This window comes from Thunnus thynnus, chromosome 11 (assembly GCF_963924715.1).
Source record: "Thunnus thynnus chromosome 11, fThuThy2.1, whole genome shotgun sequence".
Taxonomy (NCBI): Eukaryota; Metazoa; Chordata; class Actinopteri; order Scombriformes; family Scombridae; genus Thunnus; species Thunnus thynnus.
In genome coordinates this window covers 3,455,207-3,473,986 of record NC_089527.1, presented here as the reverse complement: position 1 = coordinate 3,473,986, position 18,780 = coordinate 3,455,207, and the positions used below count along the sequence as shown (strand labels likewise).

The 18,780-nt window shown below is 40.2% G+C and overlaps 1 long non-coding RNA gene across 1 annotated transcript; it reads left to right on the top strand.

The window, feature by feature from the left end:
- The first annotated feature begins 9,897 nt into the window (after positions 1-9,897).
- Positions 9,898-12,607, top strand: LOC137192270 (uncharacterized). The gene is made up of 2 exons (XR_010930547.1): positions 9,898-11,970; positions 12,114-12,607. It is a non-coding gene; the product is annotated as an uncharacterized lncRNA (long non-coding RNA).
- Positions 12,608-18,780: the final 6,173 nt, after the last annotated feature.

The following is an 18,780-nucleotide window of genomic DNA, read 5'->3' as shown; positions in this document are numbered from 1 at the left end:
GACCGGACGGGAGGCCTGATGGCGTCCTGATTCTCCACCTCTTGGACATTTTCTAGGGGCTGGACACATCCACCCTCAATGTCCTTTGGTGCCACCTGAGGCACCAGCCTGTATGAAATGTCTTGGTGGAGTTTCCAGACTGTGACATTCCTGACTTTGTCCAAGGTGAACTTGGACTGAACCTGCAGCTTTTGCGGCTGATGTTGGGAAATTTCCTGTAGGACGTCCCTGAGCTGGACAAAGTCCACAAACCCACCATTCATCAACATGTGAGCGTGTTGAGCAGGAGACTACCTTCCATCCCCTTTGGTAGCCTCTCAAGGACCATGGGCATCCATTGCATGCCATGATCCCGGTACACCTCCAGGTTCCTGGCAAAACTGAGAGAACATCTCTCAATTTGCTCAAGACCTGAAGGGTCCTTGAGACTGCCATGGAAATGGGAAGGGGCTCCTGATCACCCCTGTGGACCTGAATCCTTAAAATTCCACCACAGCTATTTTCCCTGCATCAGGTCCTGGAACTTGATGTCAGGGAAAAATACAAGGCCCTCTGCAAGGAGGTCTTGCACCAGACATTCTTCCACATCCTGACCAGCCTCTGTCACCAGCGCCCTTGCACGTCCAAAGGTGTTCGGGACAGGTACTGCTTGGTAAGCATACCAGGTCGTAGCTGGGGCATCAGAAGGTGGTGGATACCACCCTGGATCGCCTGCATGCGTTCCAGCTCCATCACAACACCATCCACATCATAGGCGAAGCTGAGATGATGATAGATCTCCAGCACAGTTGTTGCATGCACTGGCAGATGAAAGTCTGCATGCAGAAAATCTGCAACATCCGTCTACCTTTGGACCAATTCCAGGAGGGCATCGCGGTTCATGGTCCCCACAATCTTAATGTCATCTGGCCAATACTGCTGGACTGCTATTTTTGACATGGTGTTGTCTATATGTGTCTGTGTTTAAATGTCCAAAATCCAAAAAACAGCTTGTCTCTCTGAGGTTCAGTGCCAGAATGAGAGAATATTGAATTTTTCCTATGTTAATAAAGTGACAATTTAACTTTGTAATATAATATGTTTACAAGATTCAATATCTAATAACTCCTGATAGGAAGGTGCTATGGACTGGGAAGTTGTATGCACCCCCTCATTTTCGGGGTCGGGCTTCCCAATGGTGACACCCCCGACTTCCTGTAACGTTAGGGACATGGCATAACTTGGCGGGAATACTTTAAATTGCCTGTATCTCAGGAACGGTAAGTCATAGAGACATGGGACCAAGTCTGACGTGTTCAGCGTACATGAATTAGGGTTAGGGGTTAGGGGTTAGGGTTAGGGTAGGGGGGGTAGGGGTTAGGGTAAGACGCCACCCACTCCCGAGTCTCTACAACCTTGCGTTCCTGAGATATATGCCACAACAGATCGCACCCGGGTGCATTTCCTTTTTAGTGACTAACTTTTGATAGGAAGTGTCAGTAACAGTTGAGTTTCGTTAATAAGAATATTCTGTAATCAATCCAAACATTAATCTTTGAAATTCGTGGAAGAAATGTTTACTATTTAATACCATCTCTCCCCTTTCCCATGAGTGGATCAGGAGTAGAGTTATTATTGCATATATGTCATTAACACATGAATATTATTTATCCAACTAATGTTTATGAATGTCTGGTATCATCCTGTCAGCAGCACAGACACATAGACAGGTGAACTGCCATAAGTTCAAGAGTTGAATGAAAAATAGAACAAATAGATGTTTTTTTTTAGATGATTTAAAGATTGAGGTTTGAGCATCACTGTGTCATGAAACTGTTGAGTTTGTCAAACTGAAATAAGGACAAAACCTTACAGCAGCGAGTTACAGAGCAGCACATTACCTGCAGGTTTCTACACATTTATTGTGACAGTCTATGATATGTTAATTTTAAATATTAATATTTTGGTGTTGGATTTATTGTTAAGTAATCTATCGACAAAGTAAAATGTAGAATTATGATACAACTCCAGTTTCAGGCAAGTCAGCGACACATAAACACATAAAGAGCCTGAGAGAGAAAAGAGTGATAGAGAGGAAGTACACATACACAATTTTGGCCGTCCGACCAAAAAATGTTGCTACCAAAGTTAAAAGCCAAACGTTCGTCTTTGCTGTAACTGATACATCAGTGTCCGACGCCGCGTTTACCGCGGTTAAGATAGACTTTACTTTGACTCAGCATACAAGCTGAAGTGCCGCAGAGCAATCAGACTCGGTGGATAAACAGTAACATCAACCAAAACCGATCCAACAAAAACATGCTGGGTAAGAAGCTGGCTCATTTTTAATTTTTCCCACATCTGACATAAAAAGACAAAGAGAGATATGTTTTCAGATGTTATCTTTGTAAACAGTTCTTACTCATCTGTTACTGCCTGGTCGTCGCCTCGAGCGTCCACTCCTGTGTGATCAATTATCAGACACTGAGGTTTTGTGATGCGTTTTGTCAGAGAGAGAGGCTGGATTGAGACATACAAGGGAGCTGAAGTCCTGCCTCACTCTGACTGATGGCGCAGGAATGTTCAATCCCCTTCAGGTGAATTGCCAGAGCTGAACTTCAGCAGCTGTAGATCAGCGGCTGCAGCGCTGTTAGCTAGCGTGTCGGTGCTTGCTGTGTGTAGATGTGTGTGTGGGGAAGTTCTTCAACTTTGCAGTATTTGTTTTTCTATGTATTGTTTGCATGTTGATGCATGTTGTGAATGTGCACGGGTAAGACGGTGTCGTATGTCTGGGAATCTGTGTGTATCCAGTTATGGGTTTTTTTTCGGATTTTTGCCGCAAAATATCCAGATTTTTTAAAGGAGCAGAGTTGATTTAAAGCAATTTATATTTCCAATAGAATTCACAGTGATGGAAAGTATCTGCTCAAGTATCAGAATCTGTTAATTAGCCAAGTATGCACGCGTAGAAAGAATGTCTCGATGTTTGCTCCTAACTAGTATACTGTACTGTACTTAAGTACAATTATGAGGTGCTTGTACTTTACTTGAGTATTTCCATGTGATGCTACTTTCTACATTTCAGAGGGAAATATTGTACTTTCTACTCCACTACATTTATTTGACAGCTTTAGTTACTTTTCAGATGAAGATTTGACACAATGGATAATATAACAAGCTTTTAAAATACAACACATTGTTAAAGATGAAACCAGTGGTTTCCAACCTTTTTGGCTTTTGACGTCTTACAAAAAGCAGTGTGTAGTCGGGGTCACATTTCACATGTCATGTCAACAAAAAAACTTTGTAAATGTAGAATGTATGGCAGAGCTGTTGTGTTGGATTACATTAGATTGCACAAGTGTTCTTAATAAAGTGTTGCAACTAACGATTATTTTCTTGATTAAACATTTTGTTTGTAAAATGTCAGAAATGAGAGAAAAACAGCCGTTACAATCTCTTAGAGTCCAAGGTGACGTCTTTAAATGTCTTATTTTTCCCGACAAACAGTCCAAAATCCAAAGATATTCAGTTTATTATCATGTATGACACAGAAAAGCTTAAATATCTCATTTGAGAAGTTGTAACCGACCAATTATTGTCATTTTTGCTTAAAAAAAAAGAAATGGTTATTTAATTATCAAAATAGGTGCTGATTAATTTTCTGTTGATCAACTGATCATTGCAGCTCTAGTATATGTATGTATATATATATATATATATATATATATATATATATATATATACACATACATATATATGTACAGTATACACACACATGTGAGAGCTTGGCACCTTATTTGGTGAATGCTTGAGAGTTCAGGAAGAAAAACTTGTATCAGTAAATGAGTGGTGGATGATTAATATGGATGTTATTTATTATTATTATTATTATGATGATTTTAGTTTGTGTGTGGATGAGTGAACAACGTCAACAAAAACTGAAGATATATAAGCTTGTAAAAGTAGAATTTATGGCAGAGCTGTTACATTAGATTACACAGGCGTTCCTAATAAAGTGCTCAGTGAGTGTATGTGCATGTATATTTGTGTTTATTACATATCTAAACCATAGATGTGTGCCAGCTGTAGTATGTGTGTGTGTGTGTGTGTTTTCATGTTATATGTATTGTATATATTCATGAACGTGTGTGTGTGTGCAGTGAGTGGCAGGTACATATATGGGAATAAACATATATTCTGTGTTTGCTTTTCTGCATACATATGCATGTTTGTGTATGTGTGCAGTACGTTTGTATGGATGTGTGTGTATTAGCAGATACTGTAGTGTGTGTGTGTGTGTTTGGAGGTGTAAGGGCGATAGGTGTGTGTGTGTGTGTGTGGTGTCTGCTGCTGCTGTTCAAGGTGAGGAAGAGGAGGAAGGCGTCTCATCTTCTGTCTGCGAGCTGCAGCGCGGCCGGGCAGACAGGTAAAGGCCATTACCTCTGGCTTGAACCGTATTAGACACGGTCAGACGTGCCCTGATTCTAAAGCCTAAAACTCATCCCATGTCTGCGTGACCTTTGCCACTATCACAACGCCAGCAGAAGGTTAAGGTCGATTGTTAAGGTTGAGGTGTAAAGAACTGTGAAGCCTCGCTCGGCTCGGCGCGCTGTTAGCAGGGTAGAAAGTAAAGCGAACATCCCTTTCATTTGTGTGAAAAGGAACAATAATGATCACAAGACTCAGAAGAGACAAAGTATCAGGGGTTTACCTGTGGGAGCTGAGAGCAGGTAGCAGGTTGTAACAGCAGCTCTGTCGCTAACAGCACGGCAGCACATATGGCCCCTCTGCGTTTTTTGGCAGATACCATACGGTTAATAAACCATACAGCAACTGGCAGGGTGATAAACATTCGTCTTGAGAGAATTAAAAGAATGTCTGAAAAGCTAAACTTTTTTTGCTGGAGTTAAAATTTCATGTAACTGCACAAGATTCTCATTTCATACTATTTATTACTTTTAATTTCATTCCTATTAATAACCATCTCACCCCACACACTCCTCCATCCTTTATATGTATATGTGTGTATATATGTATGTATATAGTATGTGTATGTGTATGTGTGTATTACGGGTGTGCCCGAATACAAATACATTATAGTGGGTTTTATACGAATATGTGTTTCATACAAATATTTAAAAAATTATTTGTTGGGGGTGTTCCCCAGAGATAAAGTTGAGCTACTGACACAAGCAAAGAGCTCTTCTCCATGAACTCCCCTTCTCCTTTCCACAAAGTTAGGTTGTAAAGAAATAAGCAATAAATGAAAAGTGCAAAGTAATAATCGCCTTTGAAATTCCTCCCTACATGTTACACAGTGTGTTGTCTCTGTGTTATGGGTGTATAAATAGGTAGAGGTCTGTCTGCAATGAGGCGATGAGTCAAGTTTTAGCTCAGTAATCATAATAATTTTCTAAAAATATTAAAAGCGTAATAAAAAATAAAAACAGGATTTTTGAGCCTCTTTCCACTTTTTTTCGAACACAAATACAAATACTCTGCACGTCCCTAGTGTGTATGTACGGTGTGTGTGTGTGTGTGGAGGCCTAGTACTGTATATATATATATATATATATATATATATATACATATATATATATGTAGGTAACACCACTGCATATTTAATGCATTTTGTTTTCATTACTTCACCTATATAACATATATATATATATATAACTATAGCTACATCTACCATCTTATATTTTTACAATCCATAAGTCAGGTCCTGTGTATAATCCAAGTATTTTAATATTTATGATGTATATTATTGTGTTTGTATGTATTACTCCTGGTTCTTTTTCCTTGTTTCTTGCTCTGCTATAACATCAAAGGTCCAGTAAAGCTTCTTTACAAGATGATATTTCAGCGCAAAAACTCCAGATTTTTGTCCATGAACGGCAAGTGACGCCTTCATTGTGCGACCAACTTCTTAAACTAAAAAAAGGGTGAAACAGCCATGCAGAGACACTGCTGGAAGTGTTTATTAGTGAGGTTTTTACTGTATTCATTATTGAAAATGTTTGATTTTACAATTATTCTGCTGGAGTTTTGATATCTTCAGCTGGTTCAGTTTTGAGGTTGTTGTTTGTGTTCTTCATTATCATTGTGAATCAAACATAAAGGTCTCCTGCTTCCCTCTGGCAGGATAAACATGTATTTCTCAGTCCAGTCGTCCTTCAACGTGTTTTTCACCTCCAACGTTTCTTTATTGGCCAGTTTTGAACAAAATATTTTACTTTATCTACCGCAGCTCCTTCATTCCACAACTAGCTGAATGATAACAGGTGTTAGTGAACATTGAGGTGTTTCAGGATGAAGACTAACTGGTCGGTTTGGTAAATGAAGGCCTGGTTAAACTGCACCTAAAGAACAGCTGCTTCCCGATCGGGTCTATAAAGAATTTCGCCTTCAGACGTGGAAAGTTGACACGTTGTATGAACCAGTTTGTTCCAAACATACCGCCTCCTATACACTGATATGTATCTCTGGCTATTTTAGTGTGTATATAGTATATCCTCTGACCTAAAGGTGTTACTAGTTAATCAAACTGATACAATATGTAAGCTATTATAGTGTCCTACAAGCTAACATATACAATCAGGACTGAACTTCTACGTAACACAAAACAGTGAAGTGAACTCCTATTTATATAAGAAATCTGCTGATCATTACCTTAATATATTTCTTAAAAAGTCAGATCTTTCCTGTGAGGAGTGTATGTTCTCAGAGAGAAAATGTGTGGTATTTTTAGTTTGTGTTTCTGTGTGAGAAGTGTCTCATACGATCCAGATGTAAGGTGCTGGAAAGAGACCACACAGAGGCTCATCTTGACCTCTGTGGGGTCAACGCTGCCATTTACTAACACTGCGCACCTCCCTCGTCCGCAGACGCCCGCCGTGACGAAGCGCCTCCCGGAATAGGTGCTCTTCACAAAAAAACTCTCAAAGCACTCATTTGCGAAAGCGGTTTTCTCTTCTGTTTACACGCAAACACGTGATTGACCTCTCCCTCCATTCTCTCTCGCCTCCACGCCAAAAGGGGAGCTGAAAGCAAATCTGTTTCTTGCAACTGTGTAATGGTTTCCATATGCCAGTCCTCGGCTCCAAGTCTACCACTAAGAGAGTCCATAAACCTTTGAGGTGCACATGCAGCGGTTTTGCAAAGTTCAGCTCTGGGAACAAGTGGGGGGATCGTGGGACGATGATAGAGCTTTTATGGGCTGCTTCTAACCAGCTTCTTGGAAGATTACGATTTGGCAAGCGAGGGAAAGGACATGGGTGGCTGGAATTAGGAGGTGCTATCAAATATGAACTTCAGCACACACACACACACACACATGGACACAGACAAGTGGTGGGTGCACACACACACACACACATATAAAAAGATGCACACAGTATCAGAAACATAAAAATATGCTGCCAGGCTAATTATACAACTCTGCACCAAACAGCTTTGACATTCCCACTTATCAAATTCCATATCTGTTACAGACAATGTGCTCCTGCATATATCAACATAAACTCAATGGTTAACACTTTTAAGAGGCTCTCAGACACGCTGGTGATGAAGAGCAACTGCTGCTGAATCGGACCCCGGCTCGCGCAGGCTGGCAAATGCACCTGCAGTAAGTTAATCAGTCAGTGTCTCAGGCAGCTTATACAGACCAGCTGTGCAGTTCTGCACGCTGGAGGGTCCCCTGGAAAAGCAGCACATTTCCCCTCATGCTGGAATCGGGCAGATGATAAATTAGGATCCAACAAAGGCGGCCATTCAGCCTCGCTAAAAAGCATATAACCAATTGCTTGTGGATGAGCGATGAGCGAGAATTATGCTCCACAATCTTATGTATTCCTCATTCTCCGCCTCCCGCAGAATCGCCCACGTAGTCGCCACATTTGCTGCCTCTCAGCTCAGAAATCGAGCTGACCTGACCTGAATCCGGGCTCGTCGTCTGAACCTGGGTTTTTGTAGCATCTTCTCTAATAAATATGGTGTTTTAGCAGATTGCGACTCATACATCAAGGTCGTCCCGTCTAATCCTTCTCATTAATTGTGGCGTGTCCTGTAGCTAATTGGTGCCTCTGTGACGTGTTGTAACAGCAGCTATAGGTAATTAATTAGCCGTTTTTTTTTTTTTTTATTTCGTCGACACCGCCCTCAGCTGATTACACACACTGCCCAGTTAATTAAGGCAGCGCTGCCTCAATTATATCACGGCACAGTGATAATCTTTCTCTTAAAGGACAATACCTGTGTTTTTCTCTCATGCAAAAACTTTTTTCTGACATTATCAAGTCAATTTATTTATTTAGACCAAAGTGCTTTACAGAGAAATTAATAAAAGTCTGGAATAAAATAAATAAACAAATCAATTATAGAATTAAATATTATTAAAGGGTCATTCCACCAATTTTACACATGATTGTTGTGTAAGTTTACCTGTTACGAGGAGTGTTACTCAACCTGTGTGAGCGGGGTTACCATGGAGAAAATGACCCTGATGATGTCATAGTGATGTCATCGGGGTTATCTCGGCTTGAGCTCGGAGGATAAAAATGGATGCACAGAAAAGGCAGAGAGACCGTGTCACAAACTTTGTGTGTGGAGTTTTATGGATGTAGGCATTTACAGGCAAGGAGGCTTTAATGAAATGCATTATGGGAAATGTAGGATTCCAGTGTGTTTTTTTAAAATATTAGAGACATACAGGCGTCCTTTCCCAACCTTGAGGTCAAAAATCCACTTGGTGTCACCAGATATGCAGAAGGAGTCACAAGAAAATCACAAAAAATGTCAAACTAGCTGCAGGTTATGTGGTGAGCATCTCAACCAGGAGGCTGCAAAAAAAGACATATTTAATAAGTTAACATTAAATTCATTTTGTTCACTTAAAGGACAAATCACAGTTTGTCAAGTGTGTCTTAAACCATCAGTCAGGAGCCCAAATGAACATTAAAGCTGTTTGTCTTGCTGTAATCATTCCTCCTGTTCATACTGACCATTAGAAGATCCCTTCATAATGACCTTACAATGGAAGTGATGGAGGACAAAATCCACAGTCCTCCTTCTGTGCAAAAAAATGTATTTAAAAGTTTATCTGAAGCTAATATGAAGCTTCAGCGTAAAGATTTACAAATATGCAGAACAAACGTGGCATCATCAATAAAATATAGATCATTTTAATGCTTTACTTTTAATGAAAAAGAAAAAAACCTTGACCTCTCAACCCTCTACACACACACACACACACACACACACACTCGCTTCACGCCTGCCAGTGTACATTGGAGTCCAAAAATATTGCCGATGACATCATGACATCCATATGACCAGCAGTGAAACCTGTGATCTACACCGTGTCTGCCGACTCAGCAGCGTCGGACAACACTGACTGTAAAGAAACAAACAACTCTGGTTTTTACATGTGAACACAGAAACGCTCCAGTGAGGCTCCGCGTTGGTCTATAACAGAGATTATTATCTGTAGGCAGATGTGTTCTGGTTTGTGGTCTGGATCCTTTCGACCAATCGCGTTTGAGCGTGCTTTTTGTTTGCAGGTAAACAGTCTGTGTGTAGAGCAAAAGAGACGGAACAGATCAATCTCAGAGCCCATCGGCTATCATCTGACGACGATTTAGCTTTTTATTAGCTTTCATATGCATGTATCTGTTGATAGAGATTAGCTGAAATGTCCGTCTCAAGTTGCTAATCGGACTGTAAACAACAACCGGCGCAGAGAAGAAGAAGAAGAAGTCTTGGCCCAGATATCAACTGATATGACTGCATACCCCGAAATATTGGCCGTTGCACCCGCTAGCTAAATCATCGTCAGACAGATAGCTGAAGGCTTCTGAGGTCGCTGGTCTAAATAATCGACAAAACGTTATATAAATGTGGACGTTTTAATTTTTAACTCAACAAACTTCCACACACACACACACACACACATATATATAAAGTGAATGAAATCCGCAGGTACAGATCCAGACACACACATGCGATGCCTTTCTCTCTCTCTCTCTCTCTCTCTCTCTTACTGAACACACATACAGAATTCCACAGGGACCACACATGACGCTCGCTGGTGTTAAAGCTGTTAGCCACGGTCTGTGCTAAGCTCCATTCCCAAAATGCCTCCCAGTTGTAACCTGAACTCTTTGAGGAACACATGGGATGAGCCTCTCCACCTCTCTCTCTCTCTCTCTCTCTCTCTCTCTCTCTCTCTGTGTGTGTGTCTGTCTTTCTGCAAAAATACACTATCATTTAAAACATCAACACCTAACACACCATAAACTTCACCCAATCTATTGATCGCCACCCAACCTCGGTCTAGTGCTGTGAAAATCACCCCCCCCCCCCCCTAAAAAAACCCAGACTCCAGTATGTCAGCCGCCTCGGGCCCAGGACAGGTTGGAGCAGCGGCGTGGATCCTTTTTACCTTCATATCGGATGATTCTGCCGTGCGCAGCTTACTCACCGTCCCCTTCCAGAGCAGGAAGTAGTGGTTTTACAGCAAAGTGGAAGCAATGGGTGTGAATGGGCGTGTTGCAAGTCTGATTTTCACACCGGTCTTAAGCTCCACTCAGTCAGGATGAAGATCACGGGGAGGAGAGGAGGCAGGGAATGAAATACTGTGTGTGTGTGCGTGTGTGTGTGTGTGTGTGCGTGCGTGTGTGTGTGTGTGTGCTCCTCTGTAATTTAACTAATGGTGGTTCTGGACGAGCAGGACAAAACCAAAAAAGCCTCACTCCTTCTCCGAGTCATAACTCAGTCAAATCTGAACACACAGACATGAAACACATATTGATATCATTCAGTGTGACTTTCACTTCCCGAGGATCATTATCTCTGATGTCCATCGCCAGTAAACCTCCATAAATCCACTAAAGAGGCTTCAGAACTTGCTTGAGAATCATCACATTTTTTAAGTTTTCTTCAGTATCACAGTAATCTAGGAGGAGCTGGAGCTGCTAACAGCTGATCTAACGAACTTGTACACTGTTTACCTATAAACACTATAAACATGCTGCTGATAAGAATATCAGTATTGGTAGCCAGTCAGCTGACATTACAGCCCATGTGTTGAGCTTTTATGGGGTCTTTCTCCCCTGATGGTTTTATTTTTTTCTATTGGTTTCACAAACAGGCCGATATATTGGTGTTAGCATGTTTCCATCTGTCAGATTATCAGAAACATTTTTGCAGCACAAGGAAAAAAACAAACACTTTTATAACACAGAGGGAACGTCACCCTGGACGGGACTGAAACGACAGGAGGAGCATCGAGTTCACTGAAGAAACATCCGATCGGTGCAGCTGTAATTATTAGCGGGGGTAGGAGGTGAAAATGACTCACATACAGAGAAGAACCGGATTAAAATCACTGAGCAGCAGGTAACGTTGGAACCACAGCACCTCCCCTACAGACGCTTTACAGTCTTTATGCCGTCGTTCCCGTGCAGAATAAACACATTGAAAGGCGTCACTGAGTGTAATTCAGGGTTTTGCAGAATTGTTAAAGTCTGAGTTTACGAGTCAAACAGAAAAACAACAGCTTGGGTTGTTTGTTGAAATGCCTGAAATGACCATGAAACACAATCTTTTTCTAACTATGACTTTTTCTGCCTAAAGGAAACCAACATAGTGGTGTCAGATCATAACAAAGTCTTATAAATCATTTTTTATTTTTATTTTTATTTTTTTAGATGTTTTTGGAAGGAAGTGTTGTTCTGTCAGTAGCTGCACCAGAACCACTTTTAACAAGACAAATGACTGTTGTTTTTTATTCAGATGTCTGTTATTTTTGTTGTTTCTAGATATTTATAACACACATATGGTGAAAAATTAACATTAATGCAAATTAAGAGGCAACTTCAGAGGAAACGGAGGCAAAGATTGTGGTTTGGGAACAAGCTGTAAACACATTTTAACGCTAACGTTAGCGTGTCAGCATGTGGAGTCGTGTTTCGTGTCCACCTGGTGAATGTAAGTCACATATTTACTCTCTTTTAGCTGTTTTTTTTTTTTACTCTCTATCAGCTCCTGAGAGAAATATCAGCTGTAACTGTGTCTGTCTGCCGTTTGGAGCCGAGCAGGTCGTGAACTTTTTTCTTTTTTTCTTTTTAAAGTCGTGGGCAGTAAAAACCAAAACGAGGAGCTAAAAGATGCTAAAGAAGAAGAGCAGCACAGCTGGAGGGAACAGCAGAGTCTGTGATGTGTCACACATCATTTATCAAACTGTCAATATATAAATATGGATCAATGCAGTTTTATAAGACATTTACAGCCAGATATCAACGTCAAATATATTATCATAAAAATGTGATCATACCGTTCATCCATCCACATTCTTCACATAACTTTGTTTATAATTAACTGCAATTAATGATTATTTTCATTATCGATAAATCTGTCGATTATTTTCTCAATTAATTGATTAGTTGTTTGGTCTATAAAGTATCAATAAAAGATGAAAAATGTCCTCAAATGTCTTGTTTTGTCCACAACCTAAAGATCTTCAGTTTACTGTCATAAAAGACTAAAAAAAACTGAAAATATTCACATTTAAGAAGCTGAAAACAGAATTTTTACATTTTTTTTCCAAAAAAAAAAAAAGAGACAATTACTACCTAAAAGTAAAAGTGAGATTAATGTACAATAAATTCAGAGATGAGTTTTATTTTCCAGTGAAGGTTTTAAACTGGTGACACATTTTATTCCACTAACATTTCTAATGTGAGTTTATATTAAACAGATTAGAAAAACCACAGACAACCTGAAACACAAACACATCTTCAGACCTGCAATATAAACCAATTACTGTATATATATCTATATCTATATATAGATATATATATACTAGAGTCCATTCTGTGTATTAATATCTCTCATTTCATTACTGTGTGTTTGTGTGTGTGTGCATACTCGCAGCTGATAGCATTCCTGCGTTGTGCTGCTCAGTAATAACGGCGGAGCTACTGTCCATCTCTCCTCCACTGTAAACACCATGTAGCCTTTTATCAGGCGAGAATACGATAAGATTCAATATCACAACGCGCTGCGAGTCTATTATTGCCCAGAGGAGGTTGCACACACAGGCTCCTGCACAAAGTATTTTCATTTCATGCGGAGAAGCCCTCGCCTCGATTATCTGTCTCTGACACCTCTATAAATGTCTGCTCCGCTGCCGAGATGGAAAACCTCCTCCCAGTCACTCATACATATTTATGATACGGCAAAGCACAAACAGAAATGATCTGTGTGGAGACAAATATAATCATTAAGGCTCATAAACATAACAGAGTAAAAGTAAAATCACAGTTTTAATAATATAAAATATTATAATTGTTGCAAAATACTGTAAATTAATTTAAAAAATGTCCTTTTATCTGCTTATAATTACATCTCAGTATGTTATCAACTATTTTTTTATGATTGTTTTCCTGCAGGTTGAAAAACTCTTCACACAGTCGATACAACAGCAAACTGTGACACGTTGACACTGTTCAATATTCAATAACTGCCTTTAAATGTCTTTAATACTTTTCTCACTCAAACACAAACAAGCAATAAAAACTGTGTGAATCTGCAGATTTGACATCAAAGCTTCAGATTCATCAAGTGCAGAATGAAACGAGACTCTGCTGCATGTTTTATTAGTTAGTTCACTACAAGGCTGAAGTGTCTTATTTCTTCTTCTCTGGTTCAGATAAAGGATCCGTTCGACTGGACGATAATTCTTATTGAGCAAAAAGTTAGTGTTCAAATTTTGGGAATCAAATCTGACTTCAATAGTTAAAGACTGGAAGTCAAAAATAGTTTCTCTGTTTGTTTGTTTGTTTGTTTGTTTTTGTTTGTGCTTGTGCAGTGTTGCAGAGGATGTTTGTGTTGATTTGTTTTATTCTGGTAAACAATAAAAAAACATAATTTCTTAAAAAACAACAAAATAACCTGCAGCACAAACTGTCACTGAAATACATTCAACAGAATAAGAAGACGTAAAACCTGTAGAGACACATCTGACTGTATTTACACAGATATTTATTAACTATAAACAATAAAAAATACAGATCATAAAGTGAGTCATGTGCTGCCTGTTGTTGTGTTATTAATAAAGTTCTCTGTGCTGGAAACCGATCGTATAAAACTTGAATCTGTCGATTATTGTCTCGATCAATCGATCGGTTGTTTGTTCCATAAAGTGTCTGAAAGATTTTCAGTTTTACTGTCAAAGAAAACTCAAAGAAAAATATTCACATTCAAAATGAATCAAAATGATTGAATATCAGAATAGTTGAGGATTAATTTTCTGTTGTTGTTTATATTCTCCTGCTGATGCTGCTATAAACACTAAACAAGCAGATTTAAATTGAATCCATTTTTATTGATACTGGTTGTTTGTGTATATTTAGATATGTGGATGTTTATTTGCCTTTTGATTCAATTAAAATGTAATAAAACTCACTTTTCATGCAGTAAAAGACGGTTTTCTGTCTCATTTCAAGAGAATAAAACAGTAAATCTATTTAGTGATTGATGTTCGGCTCCAGAGGGAGAAACAACCTCGTCTGTCATCTTATTAAAAAGCATCACATCTTCTTCTCATAGCGTTCATTGTTATTTCCAAACTCAACACAGCTCATTGTTCTGCTGCAGGAAACCATTTTCCTTTTTTTTTTTTTTTTTTTCCCGCCGCCACACATAAGCAGCGCTGCCATTTTGTTTGACAATCTTTTAGTAAAAGGCGATTGCAAACAGATGATTTGGGGAAATGCCAGCGCTGTCACTTTTATTACTTCTTTAACCTTTCATACTGGACGCCCGGAAAAGAGCGGAGGAGACAGTTTTACGGCGCTGCTCGGAAAACAAATAAAAAAAGACGCTGGTGTGTGTTTTGGTGTTCTGCGTTTGCCTGCTGGTGGTTTCTTGAAGTGGGAGTGTGTGTTCTCTTGGATGGTGGGATTGTACTGAAATCCGGAGCCTCACGTAATTAAAGATTGTAGTAACATCAGTGACACTACAAACAAACCGTTGTGTTTAAAGCTGACTGTCACTAACAATTACAGCTGCCATATGTCTGTGTTGTCATGTTATAAACGACGCAAGAAACTTCAAGACCTTTCTGATGATTTTAGCTCAGGTTCAACTTTTATATGTGACGAGATCCACAAACACATCAGGCACTCCGTCAGTCGGGGGGGGGGGGGGGGGGGGTGCCGCTCACCTACCGGCTGTCTTGAATCAAAATGGCGTCGCCTCAGCGGGTGTGTGTGTGTGTGTGTGTGGGGGGGTAGGTGGAGGTGGGGGGGGTGGTGGAGGTGGGGCGAGGGGGCCCTTTGAATGGCGGTCCTGTTGAAGAGCGGCGGAATCAAACCCGCTTCTTCTTCTTCTTCTTCTTCTTGAAACGCTCTTGTGTGAGGATGAGCTAATCCTGTTTGCATGCTTCGTCTGGGAGGAAACGCGGCGGGCTGTGGTGAGGAGGTGGGCTGAGGAAGCTTTAAACCCCCCCCCCACTGCCCCCCCACCCCAAAAACACCAGCGTGACTTTTTAGGAGACGGATACAAACAGCGATATCTGAAGCCGCTTTTACACGTTCACGAGCACCGAAACTTCTTTTAGTGTTTATGACGAACAATTAAAGGAATAAAAGCGAAGACTTCCTGCTTCACATCACAGGTGAAGGTGAACCTACTGGCCAAAAACATCAGATGTTTAGTAAATGATGTAGCGGCGTAATCCTTGAACGCACACTGCCCAGCAGACAGGCAGGCAGATGCACACACACACACACACACACACACACACACATATATATAAAACCATCTACCAGCTAATCCATGTATGATTTACACAGCTTACTGACACACACACACACACACACACACAGTGTTTAGCAGCAGCAGTGTGGGAGGCCTGTACATCTCAATGCCACATTTGTTGCTCGCCTATGATAAAACAACGGCAGCCATTTGTGCCACAACTGCTCCGCTGTCCCTCACAGCTCACTTGTTGACAGGCTGGTAGACAGAGGGAGGCATGTGGAGTTTAGAGTCATAGCCTCCTCCTGCACCACCCACCACACTGTCAGCCACTGTGTGTGTGTGTGTGTGTGTGTGTGTGTGTGCATATGGAACACATGTATACAAGTCTGCATGCATGTAAAGCCGGTGTGTGTGTGTGTTTGTGTACCCGATTCGTCTGCCCATGCGTGTGTGTGTGCTGAGGACTTCAAAGAGTGAAGTTCGGAGGGGTGGGGTGGTGGTGGGGGGGGTGAGTTATTGGGTGCAGGGTGTGTGAACGGAGGGGGGGGGGGGGGGTTTCTGTTTCTCCGTCCCTCGACGTGACACCGGACTCTCCAGAAATGGCCGAGGCCGAAGCCCCCCTGCTGCCGCCGCCGCCGCCGCCGCCGCCGCTGCAGCAGCAGCCAGACACATAAATAAGAAACGTCGTCCAACGTATGATGTATGATATTTGCGCTGAGGTTTGATTGATCATATTCATTCTAGCACATGATCAATGCTCTGCAGTTGGTCTGCAGGTGAACGTACAAGCTCCGTCTGACAAGAACTCTGCTGGGAAACTTTGTCAGATTCTTCATGTGTCGGTATAAAGACGTTGAATTTTAGCAGCAAATATTTCAATAAATCCAAACTTACGTGTGTGTGTGCTGCTGCTGCCTTATCATTCTAAACAAGAACGTTGTTTTAGAGTGATACTGATATTAAATCCACATCATAATACTCTGTTTATCTGTGTGTGTGTGTGATACATAAACTCACTGACTCAGTTAAATCCTGTTTATAGTTTTGCATGTTTTGCATGTGTGAACGAGGGAGTTTAGAGACGACACTTAAACATTATGACATGATAAACACAAGTAGTGACAGCAAACTTAATGAGTCTGTTAGCAAATCCATAAGCAATAATCTGATCAGATAATCTGTTGATTTAAAATATCTTCAGTCACTGCTGTTCATTTATTAAAACTACTGATAATTTAGGCTTTTTATGTTTGTTATCTGCTGATAAAAAAAATACTTTAATGATAATCTTCTTCAGGACAGAAACACAGGAGCTGATCCTCGCTCAGCTCTTCCTGCAGGCTTTGTGTTTTCTCTCCCTCCTGGTCGTATATATATACGGATACTGTACATCCCATCATACAGTTCTTCTTCTTCTTCTTCTTCTTCATCATCATCAGCGGGGAGGACAGCAGCAGTGTTGCCTCTGTTTTTATTGCCTTCATTTGCATGTAAATTAAAGCTGCTTCGTAGCCGCGGGGGGCGAGTGCGTGGCTACTGTCTGTACTCTGCAGTCCCTCTGCTTCACATGTAAACACACAGTCCACTGCTGCACACACACACACACACACACACACACACACACATATATATACAGTCCTGTGTAATTGGTAGAGAAATGTTAATTTGTCTAATTGTTTTGAAATTTGCATCACACCCTGTGATTTCACACACTATGCTTTTATTATGCAATTATGCATGCATGGAGAAATGCAGCATGTGAATAAATGATATTATCATATTTCTCTGCTTCTATTGGATCATTACTGAGGCCGTATGAAAGCAAACCTCCTCTTTTCCTTCCCTGCAGATCTGAAAGCAGCAGCAGCAGCAGCAGAGTGGAAGAAAACAGGTAGAGGCAAAGATCCAGTCAGCCTGTCACAACATTTACCTTTGAATTTGACAAATTGTTCTCAGCCTACTGTTACCCTGTGGTTTTTTTTTTTTTTTTTTTTTTTTTTTTTTAAAGAAGGGGAATACTTTCTTTGGACAGGCTCCAGAGCGATTATAGAAGAGACAAACTCTTCCTATAAGGGAAGTATGAAGCTCTGGATGACAGATGACCTCCAGGCGGGAGGAAATAGCTGGTTTCATCAGGAAGATGCTCACTCGATAAGTAATTTGGGCCAAAATAATTACACAGTGGACTTGTGTCAGCAGCATCAACACACACACACACACACACACACACACTCTGAGCAGCTTTAAATAAAAATCCATCTATCTATCCTGGAGAATCATATAAAAAAATAAATTCCAGCTGGTTTTTTTGCTGCAGAATAAATAAAGTTTCATCTCCTCTTCATCACTTTAAGCTGGCAAATAAAGTTCCTGAGTCTTCTTCTTCTTCTTCTTCTTCTTCTTCTTCTTCTCTCGCTGCATGACATAAACTTGAGAGAAAGGCAGATAGGCAAATATTTGGAGGAAGTTGAAGTGATGATTCATTTCACTCCTCAGAGTAACCGGAGGGCATTTCTCTATTCCACATATCTTTTCCTTTATTGGCAGCTTGAAATCACATCTGTTCATCTTTCTCTCCTGAAGACAAACCGTCGTCCTGTGATTCATCCGAGTGAGTCGACGGAGCTGCAGCAACATTCGTTTATACTTTTAAACTGATTGATTCAAGGAAAAAAGGTGAGAGATTATTTTTTGGCTTCCAGCTGCTTTTCTTTCTTTTTTTTGTGATTTTTCTTTTTTTATAAACACATAAATCAGTTTTTTTTCCCATGAAAACACTCAAATAAAGAAATGTAAATGTTTTATGAATTTGATCAGGATGAATTAGTTTAATTTAAACTTGTTATTTTAATGTAAAACATTAAATCCTGTAAACTTTCTCTGTTTTGAAGAATAATAATATTTTTCTTTCTTGTTACATTTTCCCAAATAAACAACAAAGTTCTGAGTTAATTAACAACAGATTGTTTGGTTTCTGTATTTTCATATTTTAATGTTCTGTTGTTTTTCTCCTTTTTAAAATAATATTTAAAA